This window comes from Schistocerca gregaria, chromosome 3 (assembly GCF_023897955.1).
Source record: "Schistocerca gregaria isolate iqSchGreg1 chromosome 3, iqSchGreg1.2, whole genome shotgun sequence".
Classification (NCBI taxonomy): domain Eukaryota; kingdom Metazoa; phylum Arthropoda; class Insecta; order Orthoptera; family Acrididae; genus Schistocerca; species Schistocerca gregaria.
In genome coordinates, this window is record NC_064922.1 from 687,590,809 (window position 1) to 687,615,891 (window position 25,083).

A 25,083-nucleotide genomic window follows, 5' to 3' on the forward strand; every position below is an offset into this window, starting at 1 on the left:
CCATAAGCAAGTGTCAGAGTGTGAATCGTTCAACGAAACATCATCGCTATGGGCTTTCGGAGCCGAAGGCTCACTTGTGTACCCTTGGTTACTTGACGGGTTCGTCAACACCGACGTTGGACTGTTGATGACTAGAAACTTGTTGCCTGGACGGACGAGTCTCGTTTCAAATTGCATCGAGCGGATGGACGTCTGCGGGCATGGAGACAACTTTATGAACCCATGAACCCGGAATCAAACTCATGAATCCATAGCCTGCATGTCAGCAGGGGACTGTTCAAGCTGGTGGTGACTCTGTAATCATGTCCATTGTGCATTCTGAAGACAAGGGTAGTTCTAGCAGGACAATGCGTCACTCGATACGACCGGAATTGCTACAGAGTGGCTCCAGCAGCATTTCACTGTGTTTAAACACTTCCGTTGGCCACCAGACTCCTCATAAACGAACATTATTGAGCGTATCTGGGATGCCTTGCAACGTGCTGTGTAGAAGAGGTCTCCACCCCCTCGTACTCTTACGGATTTATGGACAGCCCTGCACGATTCATGCTGTCACTTCCCTCCAACACTACTTCAGACATTAGTCGAGTCCATGACACGTCGTGTTGCGACACCTCAGCGTGCTCACGAGGGCGCTACACGATATTAGACAGGTGTACCAGTTTCTTTGGCTCTTCAGTGTAAATAGCTAAAACTGACACGGGTGAAAACATAGGACAATAGAAACAAAAAAATTCGGGTCTAATGCATCCACAAAGGAACCGTTTGCAAGATAATTGCGAATGCATGGCTACGAAACGGCACTGCATTCAGTACTAATGCTACCAGTCAAAGCTGGCTCTGTGAATAAAAAAACTCATTTATGTAATATTCTACAAAAGATGTTATTTAATTAAACGGTTTTCAGCTGTTAGGTCATCATCAGGTACAAAGATAAATATGTGAGGCAATGGATGTTGTGTGAACGAAAATTTTAAAGTAGCTACATCCGAAGTGTCTCTCAGTTGACACTCAAAGATGACAGTTATTAACAGTCGATATAAACGAAAGTAAACAGAATAAGTTATATAAAATGTCAAGTAAAACTGTTCAGTACAAATAAAATATATGACACACTGAGTAATTGAAGTACATAGCAAATTACAACAGTTGTTCACAGAAGAATAATAAATTCAACAAAATACCGTAGACTTTGTTACAGGTCCCAAGAGAATGACTGAACAAGGTAAATTTGTTTTAAACAAGCATAATATTGCAACTGAGAGTCGAATATTACTAAGTGACATCTCTGACAGCCAGTCGACAGACTCTTTAGAAGCACCTACTTTAAAATCTTTGTTCTCGCAAAGTCCACCCGTGCATATATTTAGTTTTGTACCTGTTAATAGTCTAACAGCCGAAAACCCAATAGTTAAATAACAAATATTATACAATGCTACACAAATATCACGTGTTTTTTTCATTCGTAACGCATAAAAATAATTGTGGAGAGAATTGAAGACGAGGTGGAGGATACACTGAGTGAAGATCAGTTTGGTTTCAGAAGGGGATTGGGAACACGAGAAGCGATTCTGGCACTGAGACTCCTTAACGAAAATCAAACAGAAAAATAAACCGACTAATATTGCCTTTGTAGACCTGGAAAGGGTACTTGATAACTTTATCTGGCAAGAGATGTCCCGAGTGCTGAGGAAAAGTAGAATGAAGTACAAAGACATCCGTGTGCTAGTTTCTATAAGAATGTCCCTGTCACCAGGAACAAGAAGCAACTATTACAAAACGAGTAAGACAAGGATGTGCTCTCTCTCCTCTTATATTCAACGCTTATATCCAGGAAGCTATAGAGCAAGTTTCGAGAAACTACTGAGGTGGGGATCAAAATTAATGAGCAGAACATGGACATGCTACGCTATGCAGATGATATTACTGTAGTCATGGAGACACAATAAGACCTAGAGGAAGTTCTCAGAACAATGGAAAGGATTATATGCAATTAGTGTGGAATGAGAATAAGCAAGAAAAAGACTAACGTGATGGTATGCACTACAGAAGCAGTATATGAACCTCCGAACAGAGGAGTTGGAAGCGATAGTGGAATTCACCCACCTGGGAAGCAAAATCTCAAGCGATGGTAGAAGCCGGAAGGAAATTGTGAGCAGGATACAACAGGCCAAAACTGCATTTAATCTGAGGAGGAACTTACTTACCAGCAAGAACATCAGTATGAAAATAAGAAACGTATCATGAAAGCTTTCGTTTGGAATGTGGCGCTATATGGATGTGAAAATCGGACAACGGGAAGAGAAGAGAGAATACGGCTAGAGGCCTTGGAGATGTGGTGCTGTAGAAGGACGATGAAGATCAGCTGGAGAGACAAAGTAACAAATGATGAGGTGCGTAGAAGAGTACAGGAAACCAGATCTCTGTGGAAGCACATCCAAACAAGAAGGGACAAACTTGTAGGGCACATGGAGAGAAGTCTTCCGAAGTAAGAGTGATTTCAGGTGTGCCACAGGGGAGTGTCATAGGACCGTTGCTATTCACAATATACATAAATGACCTGGTGGATGACATCGGAAGTTCACTGAGGCTTTTTGCAGATGATGCTGTGGTGTATCGAGAGGTTGCAACAATGGAAAATTGTACTGAAATGCAGGAGGATCTGCAGCGAATTGACGCATGGTGCACGGAATGGCAATTGAATCTCAATGTAGACAAGTGTAATGTGATGCGAATACATAGAAAGATAGGTCCCTTGTCATTTAGCTACAAAATAGCAGGTCAGCAACTGGAAGCAGTTAATTCCATAAATTATCTGGGAGTACGCATTAGGAGTGATTTAAAATCGAATGATCATATAAAGTTGATCGTCGGTAAAGCAGATGCCAGACTGAGATTCATTGGAAGAATCCTAAGGAAATGCAATCCGACAACAAAGGAAGTAGTTTACAGTACGCTTGTTCGCCCACTGCTTGAATACTGCTCAGCAGTGTGGGATCCGCACCAGATAGGGTTGATAGAAGAGATAGAGAAGATCTAACGGAGAGCAGCGCGCTTCTTTACAGGATCATTTAGTAATCGCGAAAGCGTTACGGAAATGATAGATAAACTCCAGTGGAAGACTCTGCATGACAGACGCTCAGTAGCTCGGTACGGGCTTTTGTTAAAATTTCGAGAACATACCTTCACCGAAGAGTCAAGCAGTATATTGCTCCCTCCTACGTATATCTCGCGAAGAGACCATGAGGATAAAATCAGAGAGATTAGAGCCCACACAGAAGCATACCGACAATCCTTTCCACGTACAATACGAGACTGGAATAGAAGGGAGAACCGATAGAGGTACTCAGGATACCCTCCACCACACACCGTCAGGTGGCTTGCGGAGTATGGATGTAGATGTAGATACTAAGAGACAACAACATCATTGGAACAATAGCAGAAGGAGCTTCTGAGGGAAGGAATCGGCCGGGGTGACCATGCAACAGATAGAAGAGATAGAGAAGTATGCTGGATGTAGCACTACGTGGAAATGAAGAGGAAGGCAGGCAGACGAGAGGAATGGCGCTCTGCTACAAACCAACCTCGTGGTTGAACATTAGAAAAAAGAAATTTATAAAATGTTCTAGAAAGAACGGAGAAGACAGTTAATGCAAAATTGAATCGTCGGTTCCATTTTCAAAGCAAGGAAAAAAAATGTTCACACATGATAACTCTCTTTGAAACAAAATCAAAATTGCACAACTACCTATTTGGTAAGTGTACAAACCGAATCCGACTCACGCTTTATTTTTACCAAGTGGGATTAGTTAGGTAATCACTATTCAACACTTTTATCATTGCTGTTATATCAGTTTCCAGCATTACTTGCTTGTGCAGACTATCTCGAGATTCATTGTGAATCATTGTAGCCCACTCAATTGTACTCCTTGCTGTGCACAAGTTAAACATACACACAAGGTCTTCCTATCATTGACGTGGTCGTTCGCAAGATACCTGCATGTGATACCTACCGTGTATCCTGGCAACCGTACTGAACACTGTTTATGCTTTAAACGTTTAAATAAATGGTTAAACGAAATTTCTCAAATTAGTTATGCTGTTCTTTTTTAGATAAACATGCTCTCACACACTAAAGTTCATGTTCTTACGCATTTAAAAACAAACATGAAAAAACTTAATAACTTTTTGTGTAGGTTGGCATGAGTGAAGACAAAGCGATCTTAAGACACTTTTTGGAATGTAAGGATATTGGATATTCAGTTACGTAATGTAAGATTAATTGATTGGAGTTGGAGCAAAATGTATTAAACTGCTGCCAATTGACAGTACATGAACCGTTACGTAAATTAATTATTATTTGAGTGGCACAGTGGAAAAATGTATCAATGAATAACTTCTTCGTGAAAACTTGTCAACTGCCCGCAGGCTGTGACTCATGAAGGTAATTTTAGCGACATTAGTGAGGCATTTTCAAGATAAGACGTAGTCTTCAAAATCAGAAATAGAAAAAGTAGTGGGTAAGTGATACACTATCATTCCAAACGTCCAGAGTGGAGACCCTACTGGGATCTACAACATTTTTTTTCACTTATCGTTTGTTTTACTTCTGGAAATGATGAGATGCACGTAAAGCTAGCCAGAAATATGGGGGATCCCTTAATTACATCTTAGTAACGACTAAACAAAACCAAACAGGATACATTCTAACCTGTAATTCAGAGTGTCATGACGTGACACTGTTAGCAACTACAAGATGGGTGGTTCTATCGGGATTAGATGAGGCACAACATTACCACCACCAACACTGGTGAAGCTGACTGGTTTCATCTAGGTTAATCAGAAATATTTCCTTTCCTTACTACATTACTGGCCATTAAAAATGCTACACCAAGAAGAAATGCGTATGATAAATGGGTATTCATTGGAAAAATATATTACGCTAGAACTGACATGTGATTACATTTTCACGCGATTTGGGTGAATAGATCCTGAGAAATCAGTACCCAGAACAACCCCTTCTGGCAGTAATAACGGCCTTGATACGCCTGGGCATTGAGTCAAACAGAGCTTGGATGGCGTGTACCGGTACAGCTGCCCATGCAGCTTCAACACGATACCACAGTTAATCAAGAGTAGTGACTGCCGTATTGTGACGAGCCAGTTGCTCCGCCACCATTGACCGACGTTTTCAGTTGGTGAGAGATATGGAGAATGTGCTAGCCAGGGTAGCAGTCGAACATTTCCTGCATCCAGAAAGGCCCATACAGGACCTGCAACATGCGGTCGTGCATTATCCTGCTGAAATGTAGGGTTTCGCAGGGATCGAATGAAGGGTACAGCCACGGGTCGTAACACATCTGAAATGTAACGTCCACTATTCAAAGTGCCGTCAATGTGAACAAGAGGTAACCGAGACGTGTAACCAATGGCACCCCATACCATCACATCGGGTGATACGCCAGTATGGAGATGACGAAAACACGCTTCCAATGTGTGTTCACCGCGATGACACCAAACACGGATGCGACCATCATGATGCTGTAAACAGAACCTGGATGCATACGATAAAATGACGTTTTGCCATTCGTGCACCCAGGTTCGTCGTTGAGTACACAATCGCAGATGCTCCTGTCTGCGATGCAGCGTCAAGGGTAACCGCAGCCATGGTCTCCGAGCTGATAGTCCATGCTGCTGCAAACGTCGTCGAACTGCTCGTGCAGATGGTTGTTTTCTTGCAAACGTCCCCATCTGTTGATTAGGGGATCAAGGCGTGGCTGCACGATCCGTTACAGCCATGCGGATAAGATGCCTGTCATCTCGACTGCTAGTGATACGAGGCGGTTGGGATCCAGCACGGCGTTCCGTATTACCCTCCTGAACCCACCGATTCCACATATTGCTAACAGTCATTGGATCTCGACCAACGCGAGCAGCAACGTCGAGTTACGATGAACTGCAATCGCGATAATCTACAATCCGACCTTTATCAAAGTCGGGAAAGTGATGGTACGCATTTCTTCTCCTTATACGAGGCATGACAAGAACGTTTCACCAGGCAACGCCGGTCAACTGCTGTTTGTGTATAAGAAACCGGTTGGAAACTTTCCTCATGTCAGCACGTTGTAGGTGTCGCCACCGGCGCCAACCTTGTGTAATGCTCTGAAAAGTTAATCATTTGCATATCACAGCATCTTCTTCCCGTCGGTTAAATTTCGCGTCTGTAGCACGTCATCTTCGCGGTGTAGCAATTTTAATGGCCAGTAGGGTACTTAATACCATGTTGCTCCATATTTGAAAGACAATGCAGCAGTGATTCTGCGTGACATGCTTTCGACAAGTCTGTATGGGTTGGTGGTTGGTGGACAGGAAACTGGCGCCCTACAGTGTCCCATACGTGTAAATAGGTCTCATATCAGGTGAGTTTGGTGGTCAAGATAATAACATGAATTCACTGTTACCCTCCTCAAACCCCTATATAACGAATTGTGACACTGGCAATTGTCCTGTTGGAAGAAGCAGTCACCGAAGAGGAAGACAAGAATCATGAAGCGATGCAGATTGTCCACAATAATGTCCACAGCTGTCATGGTGCACTCAATTATCATTACACGCCCTTCGAATTAAGTGCCACCATAACATTACAATGACGAGACGAGACGTTACCATTTATCCAGCGTCCAATTTCCATGACCCTGCGCACACTGCAGTCGTAATTGACAATTGTCATGGAAACACTTATGGGTCGCCTGCTACGCGGCCACATGTTAACAATATGCTCTGAAAGGTGTGATCTGAAACGCTGCACCATTATGCTGCATTCGCATGACCCTGCGCACACTGCAGTCGTAATTGACAATTGTCATGGAAACACTTATGGGTCGCCTGCTACGCGGCCACATGTCCAACAATATGCTCTGAAAGGTGTGATCTGAAACGCTGCACCATTATGCTGCCGTCAGATATGCTACATGTCGCCGTCTATCCTGCTTTACATCAGTTAAGTCATAACATTCTGTGACGCGGAGTGTCCCCTACTCCTGGTTTCGCCGTTCTTCAACCAGTTTCCAAAGATGCTCAGGACAGTAGCACTAGAGCAGATGAACTGCTTTGCCGTATACGAGATGCTTTTTTTTTCAGGTCACAACAATCTGTCCTTTGTCGAAGTCTCTTATGTCAGTGGAATTCGCCACTTGCAGGCAGTATGGCAGGTAGAATGATTCTCCATTCGTCAGTGCCCCGCTTGCATTTTCTCCTTACCTCGTCACGTTCCTGTAAAGCTACCATGCGGCATTCAGTCATAATGTTTTCCCAAATTATACAACAAATTGCAGAGAATCGTCAAAGTTGCAATATTTATTTCTTTTATTTCCTGATAAGTAGTATGGGCAGAGGTCATTGTTGGCAACCGGAATAAAATAATAATAGGATCCTTTAACCGACCTCCCAATTCAGATGATACAGTTGCTGAAAGGTTCAAAGAAAAACTTAGTTTGATTTCAAACACGTACCCGACTCATACGATAATAGTTGGTGTTTACTTTAATTTACGCACGATATGTTGGTGAAAATACATGTTTAATTCCGGAGGTACGCATAAAATATCATCCGAAATTGTGCTAAACGCATTCTCTGAAAATTATTTCGAGCAGTTAGTTCATGAGCCTACGAGAATAGTAAACGGATGTGAAAACACACTTGACCACTTAGTAACAAATAATCCTGAGTTAATACCGAGCATCAAAACCGATATAGAGATTAGTGAACACAGGGTTGTCGAAGTGAGATTGAATATTGTAATCCGCCAATCCTCCAAAAACAAACGAAAAATATACCTATTCAAAAAACCAGATAATAATTCACTTGCCTTCCGGAGAGATAATCTCCACTCAAAAAAATGGTTCAAATGGCTCTGAGCACTATGGGACTTAACATATATGGTCATCAGTCCCCTAGAACTTAGAACTACTTAAACCTAACTAACCTAAGGACATCACACAACACCCAGCCATCACGAGGCAGAGAAAATCCCTGACCCCGCAGGGAATGGAACCCGAGAACCCGGGCGTGGGAAGCGAGAACGCTACCGAACGACCACGAGATGCGGTCAATCTCCACTAACTCCAAATTAATAATGTAGGTGTAGACTAGATGTGGCTTGAATTCAAAGAAATGCAATTGAGAGATTTATACCAAATAAATTAACAAACGACGGAGATGATCCTCCTTGGTACACAAAACGGGTTAGAACACTGTTGCAGAAACAACGAAACAAAAATGCCAAATTTAAACAGACGTAAAATCCCTAAGATTGGCGATCTTTTACAGAAGCTCGAAATTTAGCGCGGACTTCAATGCTAGATGCTTGTAACAGTTTCCACAACGAAACTTTGTCTCGAAACTGGCAGAAAATGTAAAGAAGTATGCTGGCGGCAAGACACAGTCGATGCCTTCTCTGCGAATAGCAAAGGGGCCACTATCGAAGGCAGTGCTACTAAAGCAGAGTTACTAAACACAGCTCTCCGAAATGCCATCACAAAAGAAGAAGAAATAAATATTCCAGAATTCGAATAAAGAACAGCTGCCAACATGAGTAACGTAGAAATAAATATTCTCGGAGTTGTGAAGCAACGAAATCACTTAATAAAAGCAAGTCTTCTAGTCCAGAGTGTATAACAATGATGGGTCCTTTCAGAGTATGCTGCTGCAACAACTCCATACTTAACAATCATATACAACCGTTCTCTCTACATCTACATCTACATCCATACTCCGCAAGCCACATGATGGTGTGTGGCGGAGGGTACCTTGAGTACTTCTATGGGTTCTCCTTTCTATTCCGGTCTCGTATTGTTCGTGGAAAGAAGGATTGTCGGTATGCCTCTGTGTGGGCTCTAATCTCTCTGATTTTATCCTCATGGTCTCTTCGCTAGATATTCATTGGATGGAGCAATATACTGCTTGACTCCTCGGAGAAAGTATGTTCTCGAAACTTCAACGAAAGCCCGTACCGAGCTACTGAGCGTCTCTCCTTCAGAGTCTTCCACTGGAGTTTATCAATCATCTCCGTAACGCTTTTGCGATTACTAAATGACCCTGTAGCAAAGCGCGCTGCTCTCCGTTGGATCTTCTTTATCTCTTCTATCAACCCTATCTGGTACGGATCCCACACTGGTGAGCAGTATTCAAGCAGTGGGCGAACGAGTGTACTGTAACCTACTTCCTTTGTTTTCGGATTGCATTGCATTAGGATTCGTCCAATGAATCTCAGTCTGGCATCTGCTTCACCGACGACCAACTTCATATGGTCATTCCATTTTAAACCACTCCTAATGCGTACTCCCAGATAATTTATGGAATTAACTACTTCCAGTTGCTGACCTGCTATATTGGAGCTAAATGATAAGGGATCTTTCTTTCTTTGTATTCGCAGCACATTACACTTGTCTACACTGAGATTTAATTGCCATTCCCTGCACCATGCGTCAATTCGCTGCAGATCCTCCTACATTTCACTACAATTTTCCATTGTTACAACCTCTCGGTATACCACAGCATCATCAGCAAAAAGCCTCAGTGAACTTCCGATGTTATCCACAAGGTCATTTATGTATATTGTGAATAGCAACACTCCCCTGTGGCACACCTGAAATCTCTCTTACTTCCGAAGAGTTCTCCCCATTGAGAATGACATGCTGCTTTCTGTTATCTAGGAACTCTTCAACCAAGTCCCACAATTGGTCTGATAGTTCACATGCTCTTACTTTGTTCATTAAACGACTGTGGGGAACTGTATAGAACGCGTTGCGGAAGTCAAGAAACACGGCAACTACCCGGGAACCCGTGTCTATGGCCCTCTTGAGTCTCGTGGACGAATAGCGCGACGAAAGGACCCGTACCCAAAGTTGCACACGTCAGACCAATACTGAAGAAAGGTAGTAGCAGTAATCGACTAAATTACACGCCCTTATCACTAACGTTGATATGCAGCAGGACTTTCGAACCTATATTGTGTTCGAACATTATGAATTACTTCGAAGAAAACGATCTATTGACGGATAGTCAACATGGATTTAGATAACATCGTTCTTGCGGAACACAGGGATTTCAAATTTATTCCCTATTTCTGGACTTCCGGAAGGCTTTTCACCCTGACGACACAAACAGCTTGTAGTGAAATTGCTTTATTATGGAATATCGTCTCAGTTATGTGACTAGATTTGTGATTTCCTGTCACAGAGGTCAATGTTCGTAGTAATTGACGGAAAAATCATCGAGTAAAACAGAAGCGATTTCTGGCGTTCCCCAGGATAGTGTTATAGGCCCTTTGCTGTTCCTTATCTATATAAACGATTTGCGAGAAAATCTGAGCAGGCGTCTTAGGTTGTTTGCAGATGTCGCTGTCGTTTATCGACTAATAAAGTCATCAGAAGATCAAAACAAATTGGAAAACGATTTAGAAAAGATATCTGAGTGATGTGAAAAATAGCAGTTGACCCTAAATAACGAAAAGTGTGAGGTCATCCACATGAGTGCTAAAAGTACCTCGTTAAACTTCGGTTACACGATACATCAGGATAATCTAAAGGCCGTAATTTCAACTAAATACCTAGGTATTACAGTTACGAACAGACTTAAATTGGAGGGAACACATAGACAATGTTTTGAGGAAGGCTAACCAAAGACTGCGTTTTATTTGCAGGACACATAGAAAATGTAACAAATCTACTAGGAGACTGTCTACACTACGCTTGTACGTCTTTTAGAATACTGCTGCGCGGTGTGGGATACTCACCAGATAGGACTGACGGAGTACATCGAAAAAGTTCAAAGAAGGGCAACACGTTTGTATTATCGCGAAATATGGGAGAGTGTGTCACAGAAATGATACAGGATTTGGGCTGGACGTCATTAAAAGAAAGGCGTTTTTCGTTGCGGCAGAATCTTCTCACGAAATTCCAATCACCAACTTTCTCCTCCGAATGCGAAAATATTACGTTGACACCGACATACATAGGGAGAAACGATCACCACGACAAAATAAGGGAAATCAGAGCTCGTACGGAAAGAAATAGTTGATCGTTCTTTCCGCGCGCCATACGAGATTGAAATAATAGAAAATTGTGAAGGTGGTTCGATGAACCCTCTGCCAGGCATTTAAATGTGATTTGCAGAGTATCGATGTAGATGTAGATGAGTAGTTTACAGCCTACGCTCATTATCAAATCAGCCCTAAACTCTTTGTACATTACAAAACTGTGTCACAGTACAAATATAACTGATGGCAATTGTCACATACAGGTACCAATAAGCTAAGCAATAACATACATTACGACAGCCAGCCATTGTGGTTAAACACATCTGTAGTGAAGCAGTACGGGGCTGAACTTCATTCACCTGACATGTCGAAGTGTGGAACACTTTAGGAAAACTAGGATAGAGGGCACTTATCGGTCCTGTGCAGTCTAGGGCCACTTTAAATACAAGTAAAAATCTTTTCAAGTAGTTATTTAATTTACGTTTATAAAGCAAGAAATGGATGCAGAGCAGAAATCATTAACGGAACATTAAAACATTAACTTAACAGCATATTTCTAACACATCTTTAAAATAGTGCTTCACACTTAAAGCATAGCTTCATGTGTGTAAAACATGAAGACGTCAGATGTAAAAGCAAAAATCTGTGTGGTAATGTCCATGAACCCAAAATACACCACTCTCACATTTAGTGAGCTAGCTTGCCAAAAATATTAATATTTTTCCCCCTGTGGCAAGCGTAATAACAGGCAGGTAAATTAAGATAACCAGATTAATGGGTCGCAGGAATGGATACATATCATATTAAGGAATCCACTGAACGGTAGTACTGTAAAGTGCAAGAATAATCTGAAATATTAAAATTTACCCGACAGCGGGATGTGCGGAAAATGGGGAGGAAGAGGGGTTTGAGGACAAAGAGATGGAAAGGGGGTAGAAAAGATGGGGAAATGGGAAAGGAGACCCGAATTTAGAGCCGAGGTTATAAATGTACTGACAGCCATGGGAATTGGCGAAAGTAACCTACGCATTTACTCACAGAAGCACAGGGTGCAACACAAATAATTATATTTACTTAACCGGCTAACATACAGCATCAACCTAATCTGTGAGCATCATTTTTAAGATCACCCAGATCCATATTACTCATCTCCAAACAAGAGGAGGGAGCATGGAAGGAAGTGGGGAATGGGGAGGGGAAGAACATAGCAAATAGATCTGACGTAGAAGCTAGGACCCGAATTTAAAGCCAAAGATAGGCGAAAATAGCCACTACATCTCAACACATATAATGTTTTGGCTCATCAGTGTACAGAATTGTCTGCTCACTAACCCACACTAAGGCATTATAGTGAGTCTACGACTGCAACCCTCTAAACTATACTAGAATGCTCATAAATGAAAATATGGAAAGGTCATGGCTGTTCTGCTACGTGATCAGGATGCAAACGGATCATGGCTGTTCTGCCACGTGATCAGGATGCAAACGGATCATGGCTGTTCTGCTACGTGATCAGGATGCAAACGGATCATGTTGATGCAAGACACAGGTCGCTGTGAGTACAGGTATAGAACTGTCCATGTATGTCACCAATCTCTTCCGGCCATGGCAACCGCCAAATTGAATTCCTGGGACGTCGGTATTCTGGATAGAATGAAAGAAGATGGGAATTCTATTACGGACGTAGGCCACAGCCTACGCCCAGTTACCTCTGCGCCTCTACATTGTTGCACGAATATGGGCTGACATACGATCAAATAAACACGATAAACCCAACGTTTTTGCATTACGCTACACATAGCAGTACTTTAGGACCGTAAGATAACACTTCGACTATGATTTGGATCTCCCATGTGATACTTCCCCAGAACGCTCTAGAGTCGAGACACTTTCATGAAATGCAGTTCAAACGCAAATATGCGGCAAACAGTTGGAGTTTTCATTTCCAGTATGTACAGGCTTCACCCTCACAAGCAGCCCATACCACAGTGACATGAAAGCATTTTAATAACGGAAACTTATACGACAAATACAGTGGAACTTAACAAAGTGGGACCGTGGGTTGTTCGGATGATCAAAAACGGAACAATCTAGAAATTCAGAACAAAAACTTAGAATGCCATAAAAATATTTAACTATATTTCACATTACCTTAAAAATTACACATTATTTTTAAATACATTTTGAACAAATGTTGAAAAAATAAAATGATCTTTATAAGTTGAAGCAATCAGTTTCATTGAGACACTTTGTATTTTTGTCAAGCGCTGTTTTTTTATTTAAAAATCGCCGTTTTCGAGCAACATCTCCGTTTGCAGATCCTATGTCGTCGTTACAGAGTGACGTCAGTATGTGACAGTCACTGTCAGTAAATGACGATGAACTGGTAGTTCCATTAGGACAGATTGTTCTGTAGCTACGAAATATGATCTGAAGACGGACGACCTTGCTCGAAAACGAACGTTTTAAAATAAAAACCAGCGATCAACAGGCAGTAAATAAGCCTATTTTCAGAAATAAAGACTGCAGGTGACAAATAAGTGCAGTTGTAATAGATTTTCGTGTCATTGACGTGGAACAGGATGACGTAAAACTTCACGAGCAGTATTGAGGCAGAAATTACTTCGACATAGCTTTCCAAATGAACCGTCATCTTGTCCAGCAGCAATGTGGTCTGTGTGTGTGTGTGTGTCAGAACGTGTTATGATTGGAGCCAATATCGTCATGTAACCGATGATCACTAGTGTCTTTGTCTCCAGTGGCGACAATTTCGTAATCAGAAATCTTGCCGTAGACAGTGTCTGTCATTTATGTCGTTAACACCAATACATACATATTTTTATGGTAGACTGTGGATTTGTGTGAGTATTGGTCGTCTGTTTTTGTTCTTCTGTTCGTTGAGAGTATTTTCAGTTTTATTTATGCCCTTCTGTGTGAAATATTCTTCCTGTACAATGAGCATTCGTTTTGTTTTGTTGTTATGGGATTTTATTATTAGATGTTCGGCATATGTGGAGAATATACATTCACTCAGCTGTGCCCTTATGTATAATTTCTACCTAGTGTTAATATTTCTTGGAGTCATCTCAATACATTTAGAATTGTAGCTATTACACGTAAAGTCATATATTTCTGAACTGTTGTAACTATCTTTCGCTTTTATCACTGTTTTTACTTTCTTTTGAACTGTGCTATTTGTATTGCAGGATACATTAATTTTATGTTTTCAGAAATACTAATTTTGTTTCTGAGGTAGTTCTAATGTCATGGAGTGCCATTTTTTGTTGAGATGTGTGTTTTCTGGTGTGAGTATGCTTTGTGTGCCATTGTTATTTATTTGTATTATTAGATTGTATTTAATTTGCTGTCTTTTGTCTGTACGTCCTTTTTAATAATTCCATGTAGTTTGTGTCCTATGCCGCTGCTGTATCACTGTTTTGCACTATGTTAATGATCATGTTCAGTTCTTCTTGACAGCTCTTTCTGGTCAGAGATATTCTGCATAGTATCTTTACCATGTAGTATGGTACTAAAGAATAAATTACAGTTGAAAAATACGGATGTTTCCTTACCTTTATGATAAATTTTAATTTTAATTGAAATTTAATGATTTTCGTTGCCAGTAGTTGCTGTTGTTATGTCCGGACCATCATACGAAGATCCGGATTAACCAGAGATCCGGATTAGCCAGAGATCCGGATTAATGATAGCCGTAAATGAAATATTATGTCATTCTGTACAAATGTATTTTAAATGTAAGTTTTTCCAGTATGTTCGTATCTAGTTGAGTTCAAATTGCGCCCATGGGTCACGGTAGAAAAATGTGGCACATTCATGTTGGGATACCGGCATATTTAGTTGTGTAGTTAGGCGACATCTAATGCGCCAATATCATCCAGCATGGGTAAGTCAATCAGGGCCTACATCTCGACCAGTTCCTTTTACGTGTCTTTTAAGAGTTATCTCAAAAGCAAATCTACAGCACTCGTGTTTATTCTACTGAAAACCTGGATTCGTCTTCAGAACGAGATTTTCACTCTGCAGCGGAGTGTGCGCTGATGTGAAACTTCCTGGCAGATTAAAACTGGGTGCTGGACCGAGACTCGAACTCGGGACCTTTGCCTTACGCGGGGAAGTGCTCTACCAACTGAGCTACACAAGCACGACTCAGACCTCGTACTCACAGCTTTACTTCTGCCGGTACCTCGTCTCCTACCGTTCAAACTTTACAGAAGCTCTCCTGTGAACATAGCAGAACTAGCACTCCTGAAAGAAAGGATATTGCGGAGACATGGCTCAGCCACAGCCTGGGGGATGTTTCCAGAATGAGATTTTCATTCTGCAGCGGAGTGTGCGCTGATATGAAACTTCCTGCCAGATTAAAACTGTCTACTGGACCGAGACTCGAGCTCAGATTAGTCTTCTCAAAATGGACGAGATGATCGTGGGGTGTTTTTAAGAGAATTCGCAACTCACTGCAAGGACGATTGCAGTATCGCATCAAAATGTATGGAAGACAAGCGGTGTAACTCTTTTAACAGGTTAGAGTGTACAGTTAACTGTAACACGTAATGCGGTATTGTTACATTTATTGCCGAGATGAGCCACGGAAATGCTTCGTGCTGTGAGGGTGAAACACCGACACACGTGTGCTCAAATGACCGAGGGAGGTGGCTGAGTGTGTAGCGGCCTGGACTCGCAGTTGGGAGAACGACCGTTCAAACCCGCGTCCGGACATAGGGATTCGGGTTTTCCAGGACTTCCCTAAATTGCTCATGACAAGTGCCTGGATGGTTGCTTTTAAAAGAACACGGCCGATTTCCTTTCCCTCCCTTGTGCCATGTCTGTAATAACCTCTATGTCGTCGTGACGTTAAAACCAATGTTCCTTCTTCTGTGCTCGCCCTGCTCTCACAGTGGGACCGACATCGGCCGATGTGGGCCGGTCTTTTCAAATCAGTACATCAGTAAGTACGCGGTCTCAGAGCAATCGGTGTCAACGCCCAAAAGTACAGACGTTCGATGACAGTCGTTGGAATTAAAAATCAGTTTGTTTTCTTCCGTTGAATCTGGTGCCATTCCCACATGCAAAACATAGACTTTGAGATTTTTTAGATAAATCAAATGAAACTATATGGTTCCGGAGACCTTTTTAAGTCTCAAACATCTAGATATGTATATACAGTCTGAAGAGACCAATGAAAGTTTGTGCCAAGGTCGGGATTCGCTCCTAGTTCTCCTGCTCACTAACCAGATACACTAAACACTGTACTATACTGGCATAAAAACTTGAGCAATTGCACCCACTACCCTAGCACGCCTGCCGCCTCAATGAAAATTCGCATTCACGGCTCAGCCCACATGATACACTCCTGGAAATGGAAAAAAGAACACATTGACACCGGTGTGTCAGACCCACCATACTTGCTCCGGACACTGCGAGAGGGCTGTACAAGCAATGATCACATGCACGGCACAGCGGACACACCAGGAACCGCGGTGTTGGCTGTCGAATGGCGCTAGCTGCGCAGCATTTGTGCACCGCCGCCGTCAGTGTCAGCCAGTTTGCCGTGGCATACGGAGCTCCATCGCAGTCTTTAACACTGGTAGCATGCCGCGACATCGTGGACGTAAACCGTATGTGCAGTTGACGGACTTTGAGCGAGGGCGTATAGTGGGCATGCGGGAGGCCGGGTGGACGTACCGCCGAATTGCTCAACACGTGGGGCGTGAGGTCTCCACAGTACATCGATGTTGTCGCCAGTGGTCGGCGGAAGGTGCACGTGCCCGTCGACCTGGGACCGGACCGCAGCGACGCACGGATGCACGCCAAGACCGTAGGATCCTACGCAGTGCCATAGGGGACCGCACCGCCACTTCCCAGCAAATTAGGGACACTGTTGCTCCTGGGGTATCGGCGAGGACCATTCGCAACCGTCTCCATGAAGCTGGGCTACGGTCCCGCACACCGTTAGGCCGTCTTCCGCTCACGCCCCAACATCGTGCAGCCTGCCTCCAGTGGTGTCGCGACAGGCATGAATGGAGGGACGAATGGAGACATGTCGTCTTGAGCGATGAGAGTCGCTTCTGCCTTGGTGCCAATGATGGTCGTATGTGTGTTTGGCGCCGTGCAGGTGAGCGCCACAATCAGGACTGCATACGACCGAGGCACACAGGGCCAACACCCGGCATCATGGTGTGGGGAGCGATCTCCTACTCTGGCCGTACACCTCTGGTGATCGTCGAGGGGACACTGAATAGTGGACGGTACATCCAAACCGTCATAGAACCCATCGTTCTACCTTTCCTAGACCGGCAAGGGAACTTGCTGTTCCAACAGGACAATGCACGTCCGCATGTATCCCGTGCCACCCAACGTGCTCTAGAAGGTGTAAGTCAACTACCCTGGACAGCAAGATCACCGGATCTGTCCTCCATTGAGCATGTTTGGGACTGGATGAAGCGTCGTCTCACGCGGTCTGCATGTCCAGCACGAACGCTGGTCCAGCTGAGGCGACAGGTGGAAATGGCATGGCAAGCCGTTCCACAGGACTACATCCAGCATCTCTACGATCGTCTCCATGGAGAATAGCAGCCGGCATTGCTGCGAAAGGTGGATATACACTGTACTAGTGCCGACATTGTGCATGCTCTGTTGCCTGTGTCTATGTGCCTGTGGTTCTGTCAGTGTGATCATGTGATGTATCTGACCCCAGGAATGTGTCAATAAAGTTTCCCCTACCTGGGACAATGAATTCACGCTGTTCTTATTTCAATTTCCAGGAGTGTACTTACGCTTAAACCTGAACAACATTGCAGAGGCTGCCCAACTGTATTGACATAGCTTCCCAGCATCGAACGAAACTGGGGATCTTGTCTGAAAGCCATCAAATGGTTCAAATGGCTCTGAGCACTATGAGACTTAACTTCTGAGGTCATCAGTCCCCTAGAACTTAGAACTACTTAAACCTAACTCACCTAAGGACATCACACACACAGCCATGCCCGAGGCAGGATTCGAACCTGTGACCGTAGTGGTCGCACGGATCCACACTGTAGCCCCAAGAACCGCTCGGTCACTTCGGCCGACCTGAAACCCATCCATAGGTGTTTTAATCAAAGGGAACTATATGGTTCCAGAAAACTTTTCAAGTTTATATACACACTGAAGCGACGAACGAAAATTTGCACCAAGGTCAGGATTCGAACCCAGGTCTATTGCTCAGTGGGCAGCTATGCTAACTACTACATCACCACGGCATACTGGCTTTGCATTACTGTACAATCTATCCTAGTACACCTACCTCCTCTGTCCAAATTCATGTCTCAGCCCATTTGGCATTCCCCCTAAAAACAGACAGCATTGGAGAGGCTCTCCAACATCCAGCGAAACGGGGATCCTGCCCGCAACCCAGGTATAAGTACTATAATCAAATGAAACTATATGGTTCTAGCGATCTTTTCAGCTCTCAAACATCTGTGATGTGCGTATATATGCAAAGACGAAAGTCAGTATTCGAACCCGACTCTCCTGCTCACTAGACAGATGTGCTAATCAATCAATACCGCACCGTCGCACAGATGCTTTGCACAGCTATGCAGACTACTCTAGTACGCTTCGCTCCTCAGTCCAAATTCCTATGTAGTTTCATGCATTCCTATGGATGCATTTCAGGCAGTACCCCCATTTTGTTTGATGATGAGGTGCTGTTCCAATAGAATTGGAGAGCCTCTGCAATGTTGGTCGAATTTAAAGGGATTACCAAGTGGGCTGAGGCGCGAATGGGGATTTGGACTGAGGAGGGAGGGTTGGTAGGGTAGAGCGTGCAGCTATGCAAAGCCACAGTGCCAAAGTATCATAGTGCTTAGCGCATCTGCCTAGTGACCAGAAGTCTCGAGTGTGAATCCCGGCCTTGGTACACATGTTCATTCGTCGCTTCAGTCTGCAAACATACAGAAGAAAGAAGAAGTATTACGGTATCGTGAGGACGAGAAACACTGCAGGTTACGGCGATATGTCTTTGTTGAATTTTTTTGGAAAGTGTGCAGAGTGTTTGTAACCTTACTTTTCAATTATGCCGAGTATGTGTAAGGTGGCAGAATAAATGGTCAGATTCGCACCTTACATGAGACCTCAACAAATCGCAATGGGAAGGTGAAGATGACACCTAACGTAAATCGACAGTTATGAGAAAATTTGCCTATCAATATGTAATGCAAAAAGGGATGACAGTCAATCGCCTGTAATTAACACACCATTCCTGTACAATGCATGTCTTTGAGTGGAAGGTAGAACAGGGAATGCGAGTCGAGTCGTTTTTAGTTTTGAAAAGCCAGCTCCACAACGGCGTAGTGAAACCGCGCTGTGGGAGTTATGCCGGCAACCACTTAAAAGGGTGGCAGGAAAGAGGACAGCGACCTCGGGCCAGGTGATTCAAGCTGGAGGGCCGCCTGTAGCGAGGGCATCGGTACACGAGCACAGAAGAAGCTTTAGAAAACTGCGTTTCGAAATTCCAACGGGATACGAACAAAAGCAAGTGACGCATTTTCGTCCAGCTAGTGAGACACACGGAAAGGTCAATGTACTTTAGGCGCCTAGAACGGGCACTAAACGTCCAATTGGTGGAAATACTAGGAAGGAGAAAACTACTGAAGTTTCGACGCAGTTTGATAGAATGGACGTTGCGATTGGTAGAGGGTGTTTCTACAAAGTAAGAGGAACGCTCCTATTGGTCGAAGAAAGCCGTGACGTGAAAAAGGAACCCAAGTGGAGGGAGGCAGATCTGCCATGAGTAGGACAAAAGAGAAATTTTATGAGGAGACTGCTCTCTGAACTGGCGTCAAGTGCAGAACGGAGAGCTTAACGCTCCGTATGACGCAAAGAAGAAATTGGTATGGACACTGCGTTCACAGCGGCTGAGCTCCAACTAAAATTAGCTGTAGCAACGTTTGGCTCCAACTGTGGAGAAACGAAGCAGCCAAATTAGTTAATTGTTCTAGTGAGAACTGAGAGGGCACTATAATATGCACACTGCTCCAACCATGCGTGTGGATATCGCTACAAAATAAGACTAGGGCTGAGTACATGAAACATGGGGAAGGTTTCTGCTGGAAAGTTCAACAAAGGCCAGATTAGTTTTGTAGGAATTTCAGTGGGAGAGAGTGGCTCAAAAGGCTCTGAGCACCAAGAGACTTAACTTCTGAGGTCATCAGTCCCCTATAACTTAGAACTACTTAAACCTAACTAACCTAAGGACATCACACACATCCATGCCCGAGGCAGGATTCAAAGCTGCGACCGTAGCGGTCGCGCGGTTCCAGACTGTAGCGCCTAGAACCGCTCGGCCACTCCGGCCGGCAAGAGAGTGGCCTTGCAGACAGCAGCACATCGCAGCTTGAGGTAAATACCACGTACAGAGGCGTAAACTCTGTTGGTTCACCAGCTTGCGTCGACTGTACATCGAGCGGCCTTGGGTAATCTTGCACTCAGTATTGTCACTTGACTAACCATCCATGGTAGACTTGATTGTCATCCTAAATAGTACCGAACTTTGAACCGGAATCGGACTATTTTTGTAGTACTGACCAACATCACAACGTATGTGTAGGAGCATTTTTGTAAAGAAACATCCAATTAAACTCATATTATTGTACTCAGGATTAATGTAAAGAAATTTCCAATTAAACTTTCACAATATTGTGCTTAAGATTAGTGTTCTTTCAGAGAGTTAATATTTAACATTGTTGTGTATAAACTTATTTCACTCTTGATGTTGGCAAGATGCGTTATCCATTGCGATGTTATTATGTTGGCGTGTTGAAAACTGTGTGAAAATACGTAATTTGGTGAGAAATATTACGACATTAAACTTGCCATTTCGCCTCACACAGTGTTCTCAATTCAAGAATAAGCGAAAACAAAACCCCCACCCTTACATATGTAACAGAACATATCTTTCTTCATGTCCTACAACCTCCTTGATCGAATAGATTGCAACCTAACCTCCTTGATCGCGTCAAAGGCTGAGGAAGGAGATGGACGTACTGTGACTAAGCTGTCGGCCTAGGTTGTCGGGCGAGATCTGGCCACGGGGTGTGGTGTCCGGCGTCGGCGGCGCTGTGAACACAGCTGTGAGCCCCTGGGTGCCTCGGCACAGCCGACTGCACAGCGTGATGTCGGCGGCACCACCACGCCAGATGAGACGGGATTCCTCCGCCTAATCCGGTTCCGTCGGCCACTGGTTCCATTAGTGCGTCACACGTGGCCGTATCGTCATCTCTGTTTCGTACACACGTGTCTGCGTGGACACGTCAGCGTTCGATGCTCTGCAAGTGTAATCTCGGTGAGCCGTCGCGTCCTCTAGCACAGGAGGCGTACCGGCAGTTGTCTCACAGAAGGAGAGCGAGCACTAAACTGTTTACTGTGTCTTGGTTCACGAACGGATTTGCCGATACATCCTCAGCCACAGACCGGTACGCTCATTTCCCGCTCTCATCTACAGAGGTGCTGTCTCCTAGGCGTGGAGAGACTTATCTAACAACCTATATACAGCACGCCCTTTTTTTAACGTTTGTGGGCGACTTGTAGCAAGCAGGCATAGTTATCAACATATAGAAAAAGTAAGCCATGGCACTGATCGAATCAGGAAATTGAATTTGGTTGGAGCAGCTGCAGCCCTGGTATTTACTGACGATGTTGTGGTTCTTGGTGACGCCTTCGAGCAAGTGTGTGCTGAAATTTCCCGACTTCTTCACAATACGAAGGAAATTGGGCTGGTGCTGAATGATGATAAAATCAGATGTGTCGTTCTATCACGCCGGCAAGGTCTCCTTTCTTCCATTGTGTTTGCGAGGCATATCTTTAAACGAGTTCGAGAATTCAATTGCCTAAATTCTATGCTGACAAAAAGAAGTGAGGTGACGAAAGGATTGCATCACCAATAAATGCAGACTGAAGGAAGTGCGATAATCGTTTACTAACAATTATCGCACCTCCTTCTGTCTGAATTTATTCAGATCATTACTGATATCGTAGGAGAATAAGATCCAGCAGTATGGCTGTGAAACTTGGGCGACATCAGCAACAACTTAAAATGCAATCTGTGCCTGGGAATTTGAGAAGATGGGATCTGGATAAACTGAAAGAAGCAGAGGTTGTAGAGAGTTTCAAGAAGAGCATAAAGGAACAATTGACAAGAATGGGGGAAAGAAATACAGTAGAAGAAAAATGGATAGCTTTGAGGGATGAAGCTGTGAAGGCAGCAGAGGATCAAGTAGGTAGAAAGACGAGAACTAGTAGAAATCCTTGGGTTTCAGAAGAAATAATAAATTTAATTGATGAAAGGAGAAAAATATAGAAATGCAGTAAATGAAGCAGGCAAAAAGAAATACAAACGTCTCAAAAATGAGATCGACAGGAAGTGCAAAATGGCTAAGCAGGGATGGCTAGAGGACAAATGTAAGGATGTAGAGGCTTATCTCACTAGGGGTAAGATAGATACAGCCTACAGGAAAATTAAAGAGACCTTTGGAGAAAAGAGAACCACTTGCATGAATATCAAGGGCTCAGATGGAAACCCAGTTCTAAGCAAAGAAGGGAAAGCAGAAAGGTGGAAGGAGTATATAGAGGGTCTATACAAGGGCGATGTACTTGAGGACAATATTATGGAAATGGAAGCGGATGTAGATGAAGATGAAATGGGAGATATGATACTGCGTGGAGAATTCGATAGAGCACTGAAAGACCTAAGTCGAAACAAGGCCCCGGGAGTAGACAACATTCCATTAGAACTACTGACAGCCTTGGGAGAGCCAGGCCTAATAAAACACTGCCATCTGGGGAGCAAGATGTATGAGACAGGCGAAATACCCTCAGACTTGACTATAATAATTCCAATCCCAAAGAAAGCTGGTGTTGACAGAGGTGAAAATTACCGAACAATCAGTTTAATAAGTCACAGCTGCAAAATACTAACACGAATTCTTTACAGACGAATGGAAAAACTGGTAGAAGCGGACCTCGAGGAAGATCAGTTTGGATTCCATAGCAATGTTGGAACACGTGAGGCAATACTAACCTTACTACTTATCTTAGAAGAAAGATTAAGAATAGACGAACCTACGTTTCTAGCATTTGTAGACTTAGAGAAAGCTTTTGACAATGTTGACCGGAATGATCTCTTTCAAATTCTGAAGGTGGCAGGGTTAAAATACAGGGAGCGAAAGGCTATTTACAATTTGTACAGAAACCTGATGGCAGTTATAAGAGTCGAGGGACATAAAGGGAAGCAGTGGTTGGGAAGGGAGTGAAACATGGTTGTAGCCTCTCCCCGAGGTTACTCAATCTGTATATTGATCAAGCAGTAAAGGAAACAAAAGAAAAATTCGGAGTAGGTATTAAAATCCATGGAGAAGAAATAAAAACTTTGAGGTTCGCCGATGACATTGTAATTCTGTCAGTGACAGCAAAGGACTTGGAAGAGCAGTTGAACGGAATGGATAGTGTCTTGAAGAGAGGATATAAGATGAACATCAACAAAAGCAAAACTAGGATAATGGAATGTAGTCTAATTAAGTCGGGTGATGCTGAGGGAATTAGATTAGGAAATGAGACAGTTAAAGTAGTAAAGGAGTTTTGCTATTTGGGGAGCAAAATAACTGATGATGGTCGAAGTAGAGAGGATATAAAATGTAGACTGGCAATGGCAAGGAAAGCGTTTCTGAAGAAGAGAAATCTGTTAACATTGAGTATAGATTTAAAAGTCAGGAAGTCGTTTCTGAAAGTATTTGTATGGAGTGTAGCCATGTATGGAAGTGAAACATGGACGATAAATAGTTTGGACAAGAAGAGAATAGAAGCTGTCAAAATGTGGTGCTACAGAAGAATGCTGAAGATTAGATGGGTAGATCATGTAACTAATGAGGAAGTACTGAATAGGATTGGGGAGAAGAGGAGTTTGTGGCACAACTTGACAAGAAGGGATCGGTTGGTAGGACATGTTATGAGGCATCAAGGGATCACCAATTTAGTATTGAGGGGCAGCGTGGAGGGTAAAAATCGTAGAGGGAGACCAAGAGATGAATACAGATTCAGAAGGATGTAGGCTGCAGTACGTATTGGGAGATGAAGAAGCTTTCACAGGATAGAGTAGCATGGAGAGCTGCATCAAACCAGTCTCAGGACTGAAGACCACAACAACAACAACAACAACAACTGTGCCTTCGAGAGGGAGGTACTTCGAAAGATATAAGGACACTTCTATAACACCATGGAAGGTAAACGTGGAAGAAGAACAAAATAAGATCTGTAGCAACAGTTTGGAAACCAACACATTGGTCGAATGATACGTTACAAGAGGTTGCCGTGGTTTGGCCACATCCTTCGCGCTGATACTTCCCTCCCATAGCGAGTCTTGACGTGATGGAAGGATCGAGTATTAACAATTTTCAAACAAGTGGAGCGGACAGCGGTGGAAGACGAAGCTAGAGACCGGCAACGACGGAATTCTACGTTCAGTAGGTATCTCCTCTGTTGTGACTGACTGACTTCTTTTTTAGTATACATATTTTAATGCGTTGTTTTACAATTTTTTACATATAGTGCTCTGTTTTCTCGTTCTTTGGTGTGGTTCTTCCTTTACTTTTCCGCTGTACGCCTTAAATGGAGGACCCGTCATCTTCTTCGAAAGCTGAGGACCCATATATAAGTGAACGCAAATATTGTAATTGATTGTCTATTAGAATAAAAAAATTCACACCAACAGAAATTGTGTAAAACCGAATTTTGCAGCGTACGGTGTTAATCAAAATACGACTATAAAATGGGTCCCGAAAACCGTGCATACCCTGGGAAAGCGAAATATTATGACCTCCTTTTTGATAACGTTTTGGTGCATCTTCGGAACCTAAAAGAGCACCGATTCCGCATGGGTTCGACAGGTCTTTGGTTGGTCTCCGGAGATATGTAGCACCAGCAAGTCAGACGATTCCAGTAAGAAATATTTTGTGAAGTTGGTGTCGAACACCTTCAATGAAGGTTAAAAATTG